We start from the raw sequence: 10,238 nt of genomic DNA, 5'->3' as shown, positions 1-10,238 counted from the left end.
AAGTTCCAGGACTACGGGGATACGGCGGGGTGTGGGACTGGACAAGTTGACTTGCAGAAAACCTGGCACAGACACGATGGGCTGAATGGCCTCCTTCTGTGTTGCAACCATTCTAGGCTCGGATCTAGAATTCTAATTCAAATTACTTTTATCAAGGATTAAAATAAGGTGCTCGGATGAAATAAGCCTGAGTCACTTTTGACGCTTACGATGCTAAGCTGCCTGATATAGGATCAATGGCATGAGGGAAACTATTTTGTTCTCAGTGAATGAGGCTCTGACAGGATGTGTGCGCTCATAAAATTCCTCCCTTTTTATAGTCGCAGCTCGAGCAAGGAGATTTCTTGCTATGGAAAGAATAATCAAAACTCAGAGAACCCATCACCACAAAAAACTGAGTCTGTCTTCATCTTACTGCAGTTCCACAGAGCCACATTGTCCTGAACAAGCGAATACAATTATTCACTCTTTGTAGCTTCCGGTTCAGTCTATACGAAAGCTTCCTGGAAGCACTGAATGAAGTCAGTTTTTAAAATATTGAGGTGTGCAACAGTTGCCAACTTTACTCTGGATGTTATACTTTACTGGACTCCCGACCATCCCAGCTCTGACAAAGGGTCATCCAGATTCAAAACATTAGCTCTATTCTCTCTCCACAGAGGCAGTCAAACCTGCTGAGATTTTCCAGCATTTTCTGTTTTTGTTTCAGATTCCAGCTTCCACAGTATTTTGCTTTGACCTTTTGATTTGTTACTCCCAGCAACAAGCCAGTTTCTATATGGAGGCTGTGCCCAGATTTTACTCACTCATAAGTCTGACTTATGGGTGGATAAGGGCTGACAATGGGCACAAGTCCATATAATTTTGATTATTTTTGCACCCAAATCTCCAATCAATGACAGGGAGTTTGATAATTCTTCGATCTGAAATGTTACACATTTCTTCCTCCACCCAGGATCTGTCCCAAAAAAATGTTTCCAGTATTTACAATTTTTATTTTAGGTCTCCAGTATCCATTACATTTTGCTTTTCTTTTAATATTTCTATAGTGAACAAGAAATCATTCAAAAATAATATTCTATAAAATGGATGTTGTGTTTTCCACATGAGAGGAGTGAAAATAAAACAGAAACTGAGAAACTGGGATAATATGACAAAACAGTACAGGAACAACACAGAGACATCGCATGTTACTATTTATCATAGAATCCCTACAGTACAGAAGGAGGCCATTTGACCCATCGAGTCTGTACCAACCACAATCCCACCCAGGTCCTATTCCCGTAATCTTCATTCACCTTGCTAATCCTCCTGACATTAGGGGCAATTTAGCATGGCCAATCTTTCTCACACGCACATCTTTGGACTGTAGGAGGAAACCGGAACACCCGGAGGAAACCCACGCAGACACAGGGAGAAAGTGCAAACTCCACATAGACAGTGAGCCGAGGCTGGAATTGAACCCGGATCCCTGGCGCTGTGAGGCAGCAGTGCTAACCACTGTGCCACCATGCCACCCCCTATTTAAGAGGGTTAAATTAGTTAGAACCAAGTCTGACAAATTGGATTGAACTTCTTGAGGAGATGACTAGGTGTGTGGGCAGTGCAGTTGACGTCGTGTACATGGACTTCATTAAGTTTTCGACAAGATCCCACATGGGGACTGATCATGGGATCCAGAGCAATGTGGCAAATTGATCCAAATTTGGATCGCAGCAGGAGACAGAGGGTGATGGTGGAAGGTTGTTTTATGTGACTGGTAGTCTGTGTCTAGTGGTGTTCCGCAGGGATCGGTGCTGGGTCCCTTGCTGCTTGTGGTGTACATTAATGATCTGGACATGAATGTGGGAGGTGTGATAAGTAAGCTCACACATGACATGAAAATTGGTGATGTGGTAAATAGCCAGGTAGAAAGCCTTAGATTACAGAATGATATAGAGCTGGTCAGATGGGCAGAACAGCGACAAATGGAACTTAATGCAGAAAAGTTTGAACTGATGCATTTTGGGAGGGGCTAACAAGGCAAGGGAATACACAATGAATGGTAGGACGCTAGGAAGTATAAAGAACCAGAGGGACCTTGGGGTGCATGTCAAAAGATCCCTGAATGCAGCAGGACAGGTAAATAAGATGATTAAGAAGATTTATGGGAAACTTGCCTTTATTAGCCGAGGCATAGAATGTAAGAGCAAGGAGATATGACAGAGTTGTATAAAACACTTGTTAAGCCACAACTGGAGTGCTGTGTGAAGTACTAGTCACCACACCTTGGGAAAGATATGATTGCACTAGAAAGGGTGCGGAGGAGATTCACTTGGATGTTGCTTGGGCTGGAGTGTTTCAGTGTGCAGAAAGGTTGGCTAGGCTGGGGTTGTTTTCCTTAGAGCAGGGAAGATTGAGTGAGGACCATGATCGAGGTGTACAAAATGGTGAAGGACCTGGATAGGAAGGAAGTTTTCCTTTTAGTAGGTGAGTCAATAACCAGGAGGCATAAATTTAAATTAAAGGACAGGAGATTAAGAAGATGGCATTTGAAGAAAAACCTTTTTACTCAGAGAGTGGTGGGAATCTGGAACTCATTGCCTGGAAGGGTGGTAGAGGCAGAAACCCTCAGAATATTTAGGAAGCGTTTGGATGAGAGCTTGAACCACCACAGCATGCAAGGCTACGGGAAAAGTGTTGGAAAGTGGGATTGGAATTGATAGCTGTTTGATGGCTGACGCAGACACGATGGGCTGAAAGGCCTCTTTTTTACTCTAATGTTGCCTATGGCAAAGACAATTGGACTTTGCCATCAAAGGCGGCCCTGATATCAACAACAGTGCAGTCAGGAAAATGCCATATTTTTGGTTCTGCCAGGGCAGGCTGTCTCTTCACTGGGTCATAGGTGGTCAGAGCACTCAGCCAGGTTGTGGGGATGGACTTTATATAATCACTGGCTCCAGTGGCTCTTCAGCTGCCATCAGTGAACACTTGATCAGTACAACATAAAGTCACAAACCATTAATCTGGAGTCGAGGAAACTGCTGTATTGTATCGTGCAGGGAATTGCACAGTGCCAGCAGCCATTAGGATCGATTCCAGAACCATTTCAAACAGATCGGCAATAGAGTAACACAGCACCAAGTCTCTTCAGGCAGCTCTAACACTTCCAACTGGCTTCCAATAAAGATAAAGGGGAAACCTTATGTTGGAAATGTGAAATGAAAACTGAAGGTGCTGCGAATGCAAAGCACATCAGTCAGTACAGGAAAGAAGAATGAAATTGCACAGTGTTTTCACTACTGCAGGTTAGCACTGCTGCCTCACAGCGCCAGGGACCCGGGTTCAAATCCAGCCTTGAGTGACTGCCTGTGTGGAATTTGCTCATTCTCCCCGTATCTGCATTGGTTTCTTCCGGGCGCTCTGATTTCCTCCCAAAGATATGCAGGTTCGGCGGATTGGCTATGTTAAATTGCCCCTTAGTGTCAGGGAGGTTAGCAGGGTAAATGTGTGGGGTTATGGGGAAGGGACCTAGGTGGGATTGTTGTCGGTGCAGGCATGATGGGCTGAATGGCCTGCTTCTGCACTGTAGGGATTCTATGATTCTATGTCCCAAAGTGCTTCACAGACAGTGAATAACTTCTGCAATAAGAAAAAGCCAATTTTCATAGAACAGATCCCATAAACATCAATTAGATAAATAGCCACATAATCTGGAATCTGTGGGGAGGCTGTGACAAAGTGGGATTGTCACTGGACTTGTAACTCAGAGGTCAGGGTCGAATTCCACCATGGCAGATGGTGAAATTTGAATCCAAAGAAACCATTGTCAATTGTTGTAAAAGTCCATCTGGTTCATTCATGTCCTTCAGGGATGGACTGCCTTGGTCTGGCCTACATGAGACTCCAGATCCACAGTAATGAGATTGACTCTTGAATGCCCCCTGAAATGGCAGACCAAGGGCAATTAGGGATGGGCAATAAATGGTGGCCCAGCCAGCGATGCCCACAATCCGTAAATGAATAAAAAATAGTAATGGCAGTGGAATAAACTCTTCTGAAGAAGTCACACAGACTCGAAATGTTAACTGTTTTTCTCTCCACAGATGCTGCCAGACCTGTTGAGTTTTTCCAGTATTTTCTGCTTTTATTTGGGGACTAACATGTTGGTTTAAGAGCTCATCATAAAGGTGGCACCACTGAGTGTGCTGCTATCCCTCAATAATGCATTGAAGATGAATGTGCAGACTTCTAACTTGAAGGGTAGAGGTAAACAAAGATTATTCATGTTTTAGCTGGAACTTGTCATTCCTGTTTCGAATTTCAATTGAGCGAGCATTGCTTTGAAATTTCAAAAGTAAATGCAAAGATTTGAGTTTCCCAACTCTGAGCCAGGGTGCCAGGGGAGGCACGGTGGCACAGTTGTTAGCACTGCCATCTCACAGCACCAGGGAACTGGGTTTAATTCCAGCCTTGGGTGACTGTTTGGAGTTTGCATCTTCTCCCAGTATCTGCGTGGGTTTCCTCCGGGCACTCCGGTTTCCTCCCACAGTCCAAAGATGTGCAGGTTAGGCGGATTGGCCGTGCTAAATTGCCCCTTAGTGTCCCAAGATGTGTAGTTTAGGGGGATTAGCAGCGTAAATACATGGGGTTATGCTAATAGGGCCTGGGTTGGATGCTCTGTCTGAGAGTCAGTAAGACTTGATGGCCTGAACTCTACCCGCTCGCCCCGGAATCGGCACAGGCGAGGATCCCACAACGGAAATCTCCTTTGACCTCAAGCAGGATCTTACGGTCTTGCCCGAGCATTGGAAAATCCTGCCGAATGGACCAAATGGCCTCCTTCTGCACTGTACGGATTATATGATTCTATGATAGAAACATGGAAACATAAAAACTAGATGCAGGAGTAGGCCATTCGGCCATTCAAGCCTGCACCACCATTCAATCTGATCATGGTTGATCATGCACCTTCAGTATCGCACTGCCGATGATCTAGACATGAGGCACCTCGCCCATTGTCAGTGCGTGCCAGAAAATCACACGATTTCTACTCCTGCCCTCCATCCATTTGGATGATGAAGGGATGGCAACATAGCCTCAATTTTCTATCGCTGCTGATAGTGGACGAGTTACCGAAATGTGGAGGAAGATTCAGAAAATCGCAACTAAAGTGTAAAAGATTTGGGCACATTCTCCCGGTTCTTCAAGCTGACGGGATCTTCTGGCCCTGCCGATGGTGCACGCTCACCACGGGTTTCCCAGTGACGTGGAATCAATCGGAAATCCCATTGATTGCAGCAGGACTAGAAGATCCTGCCACTGGCAATGGTGCAAACTCCCACTGCTGAGAAAAATACCGCAGAGAGCCAGAGGAGCCCGGCAGGGGAAATGTAAAATGACAGAAATAAAAGTGTGGCACAGAAGCAAAAGGCTACCAAGACAAACAACATTTCTTCAATCACATTTTTGTCAGAAGGTTTTTTTAAATAAGTTTATTTGTTTATTGAAAATTCATAGACATGCCAGTTGCTCCTTTCCCTGTTGTTAGCTCCTTCTCTAAGCCTTTATCCCCAAACCTAATGGCCGGGATTCTCCCAAAAAAAACCCGAAACAGCTGGGAAAACGGGATTATGATTGGATTGTGTCCTTATCTGAGGAAGGATATCCTTGCTATAGAAGGAGTGCAGAGAAGTTTTACCAGACTCATTCTTGGGTTGGCAGGTCTATCACATGAGGAGACACTAAATCGGTTAGGATTATATTCACTGGAGTTTAGAAGAATGAGAGTGGATCAAAGAGAAATTTATAAAATTCTAACAGGGTTAGACAGGGTAGATTCAAAAAGAATGTTCCCGATGGTGGAGGAGTCCAGAACTAAGTGCCATAGTTTGAGGATAAGGGGTAAACCTTTTAGAACTGAGGTGAGGAGAAATTTCTTCGCCAAGTGGGTGGCGAATGTGTAGAATTCACTACCACCAAATGTAGTTGAGGTCAAAATGTTAGCTGCTTTCAAGAAAAAATTAGATATAGTTCTTGGAGCTAACGGGATCGGGGATATGGGAAGAAGGGGGGATCGGATATTGAATTCGATGATCAGCCATGATCAAGATGAATGGCGGAGCAGGCTCGAAGGGCTGACTAGCCAACTCTTGCTTCTAGTTTCTATGTTAAGATGCTTACCCCACACCTCCCACCCCCACACCCTCCGTGGTGTGTTTTCCGGTGGTGTAGACAGCTCACCATTGGCTGCTGGTGAGATCTTCTGGTCCCGCCACTGTCAACATTGCTTTGTGTGGCTCGACCATCCCATTGCTGGGGAACCTGCCACAGGGAGTTATCTCCAATCTCGCCAGTGAGAATCCCTCCCAAAGAAAATAAATATTTAAAACATTAGAGTGCAAAGAAGATTTATTAGAATGATATCAGGAATGAGGAATTTTAGATACAAGGGATAATGAGAGAAATTGGGCTTATTCTCCTTGGAACAGAGAAGGTTAAGTGGTGACCATACTGAGGTGTTCAAAATGATGAACAACTTTGACAGGGTAAAGAAGGATATTCTGTTTTCACTTGTTGGGATGTCAGTGACAAGGGCTCACAATATCAAGATCGTCAGCAAGAGAGTGAGGAGTGAGATGAGGAGAAACTTCTTTACTCAGGGAGTTGTGGGGGTTCGGAATGCGCTGCCTGGGAGAGAGGTGGAGGCGGATTCCATCGGAGGCTTCAAAAAAGAGCTGGATGAATATTTGAAAGTAATGAATTTAAAGGGTTATGGAGATAGGGCTGGAGAATGGGACGAGCTGGACAGCTCTTTCAGGAGCCAGTGCAGACATGAAGGGCCGAATGGCCTCCTTCTGCACTGTAAAGTTCTATCATTCTATGGTTCTATATCTTTTTGTAAGAAAATAGCATGGGAAAAATAAATACCTGAAAATAAAGATAAAATCTTAATGCACATTTTAGTTAATATTCCAGTAACTCTATAATCTCAATTTTCTGATTCTCTGTTAGATTTCCACATGTGAAGGTTACATTTGTCGAACTACACAATGTTATTTAAATTGTTTTTTCATTGGATGCAGATTTTTTGGGGTTTCTTACTAATTCTGGAGAAAAGCAGTCTGAGACTCTCAATTTGGATTTGACACTTGTGGCATTTAACTCTGCTGTCAAATTATACTGAGTTTAAATAATGTTCAGAAGATTATATAGGATTACAACACCCATTGTATGGAATTATGTAGGATTACACTACATATTACTACACAGAAACGGGCCAGTCAGCACAATACATTCATGCCAGTGTTGACGCTGCAATGGAGCTTCCTCCCATTTTCCTCATCAAACTCTATCATACTAACTCTCTATTCCCTTCTCCCTCATGTGTTTGTCTAACTTCCCCTTAAATGAATCCATACTATTCTCTTCAATCACTCCCCGTGGTGGAGAGTTCCACATTTTCACCATTCTGTGGTTACTTCTGAATTCCCCATTGGATTTCTTGGTTGACTATCTTGTACTGAATGTCTCTAGTTATGCTCTTCACCACAAGAGGAAACATTCTCTGTGTGTTCACTCCATCAAACCTTTCATAATTTTAAATACCACTATTAGGTCATCCCTCGAACTTTTGTCATGATCCATTGTACCTTTCCCCCTAACCTTCGAGACACTCTGTAAAATTACTTGCCAGATATTTATCCGTTTCAATGGTTTTGCTGTCTAAATATTTAGATTTTAACCCCCAGCATGGATTCTTTGATTTGATTTTGATTTGACTTGATTTATTATTGTCACATGTATTAGTATACAGTGAAAAGTATTGTTTCTTGAGCGCTATACCGATAAAGCATACCGTTCATAGAGAAGCAAATGAGAGAGTGCAGAATGTAGTGTTACAGTCATAGCTAGGGTGTACAGAAAGATCAATTTAATGCGAGGTAGGTCCATTCAAAAGTCTGATAGCAGTAGGGAAGAAGCTGTTCTTGAGTCGGTTGGTACGTGACCTCAGACTTTCGTATCTTTTTCCCGATGGAAGAAGGTGGAAGGGAGAATACCCGGGTTGCGTGGGGTTGCTAATTATGGTGGCTGCTTTGCCGAGGCAGCGGGAAGTGTAGACAGAGTCAATGGATGGGAGGCTGGTTTGTGTGATGGATTGGGCTACATTCATGACGTTCACCCTCCTGGTTGGGAGAATTTGTATTTGTCTAGTCCTGTTAGAGTTTTATAGATTTATATGAGATCCCCCTCATTCTCTTAAACTCCAGCAAATATAATCCTAACTGACTCAATCTCTCCCTATGTGTCAGTCCTATTATCCCAAGAATCAGCATGATAAACCTTTGCTGTACTCCCACTATAGCAAGAACATCCTTCCTCAGATAAGATGACCAAAACTGCATATAATATTCCAGGTGTGGTCTCACCAAGGCCTGTATAATTGCAGCAAGACATCCCTGTTCCTGTACTCAAATCCTCTCACTATAAAGACCAACATACCATTTGCCCTCTTTACCGAATGTTGCACCCGATGCTTACTTTCAGCAACTTGTGTACAAGGACACCCAGGTCTCATACATTACCCTCTCTCAATCTATAGATATTCAAATAATAATCCACCTTCCAGTTTTTGCTACCAAAGTGAATAATCTCACATTTATCCACATTACACTGCTTCTGTCATATATTTGCCCACTCACTCAACTTCTCCAAATCACACTGAAACAGCTCTGCATCCTTCTCACAACTCACCCTCCCACTTAGCTTTGTGCCATCTGCAAATTTGGAGATATTACATTGAGTTCCCTCATCTGAATCATTAATATACATTATGAATAGCTAGTGTTCTAGCACTGATATCTGTGGTCCTTTGTTGAAAATCTTCTGAAAGTCTAAATATATCACATCCACTGGCTCCCCTCATCAAGTACACTAGTTACATCCTCAAATAATTCATAAATCCATGTTGACTCTGTCCGATCCTGCCAGTGTTTTCCACATGCTCTGCTACTGAATCTCTTATAATGGACTCCAGCATTTTCCCCATTACCAACATAGGGCTGACTGGTCTATTTTTCTGTTTTCTCTCTAACTCTCTTTTTAAATAGTGGGGTTATATTTGTACCCTCCAATCTGTAGGGTTGGAGGGTACAAATACAAAGATTTCTAGAATCTTGAAAGATGATCACCAATGCATTCACCATTTCTTGGGCTACTTCCTTAAGTAGTCTGCGATGTAGATTATCAGTCCTGGGGATTTATCAGCCTTCAATCCCATCAATTTCCCCCACACCATTTCCCCACTAATACTGATTTCCTTCAGTTCCTCCCTCTCACTAACCCCTGTTAATATCTCATCCAAAAGATGGTGCCTGTGACAGTGCAGCACTCCTTCAATACTGCACTGAAGTATTAGCCTAGATTCCGGCAGGACTGGGGCTTGAACCACAACCTTATGACTCTGAGGTGAGAGAGGAAGAGGTACAGACAATTCAGACCAACTGGTCGATGTGAGGACCATAGAAAAGTTACGTTATATTTTACACAAGCTTCCTCCCAAACTAATTTATCTCATCCCATCGGAAAGACATTTTAATCCTTTTTCCCTCATTTCTTTGCCAGCTTTCTCTAAAGGCCATCTGTGCTATTTCCCTCAACTATTCCACGGTAGCAGATTCTGCAAACTCAAGATGTTTCTTTTCAATTCTTTATTGGATTGATAAGTGACTGCCTTAGATTTACAACCCTTCAAATGAAAGATTCTTTCATTCTAAGAGTTAAGTACAACTAAGGAAATGCTGCTTGATTTTATATGTTACAACTCGACACAAGATAATTGGCACAAAATAAATACACTGGAGCACTCATTATCAAGGATCGAGGTCATGAACAAGGATGGAAATACATACTGCCCCTTTAATCATTTAAAGCAACTGTTACAAAAATCAAACCATTTGGATTCAATTCCATTAAAGCGCTATGTGTAAACACTAAAAATCCTAGGACTATAGCTAACAATATGCTGACTCTCCAGTATTGTTAAACATTTCATGATTTTTAAAATTCATTCGTGGGACATGGGCGTCGCTGGCTGGCCACATTTATTGCCCTAGTTGCCCGAGGGGAGTTGAGAGTCAACCACATTACTGTGGCTCTGGAGTCACCTGTAGGCCAGAATAGGTAAGGACGGCAGATTTCCATCCCTAAAGCATATTACTGAATCAGATGTTTTTTTTCGACAATCAGCAATGGTT

Source organism: Mustelus asterias, chromosome 25, assembly GCF_964213995.1.
Source record: "Mustelus asterias chromosome 25, sMusAst1.hap1.1, whole genome shotgun sequence".
In the NCBI taxonomy this organism is placed as follows: Eukaryota; Metazoa; Chordata; class Chondrichthyes; order Carcharhiniformes; family Triakidae; genus Mustelus; species Mustelus asterias.
This window is presented reverse-complemented; position numbering follows the sequence as displayed.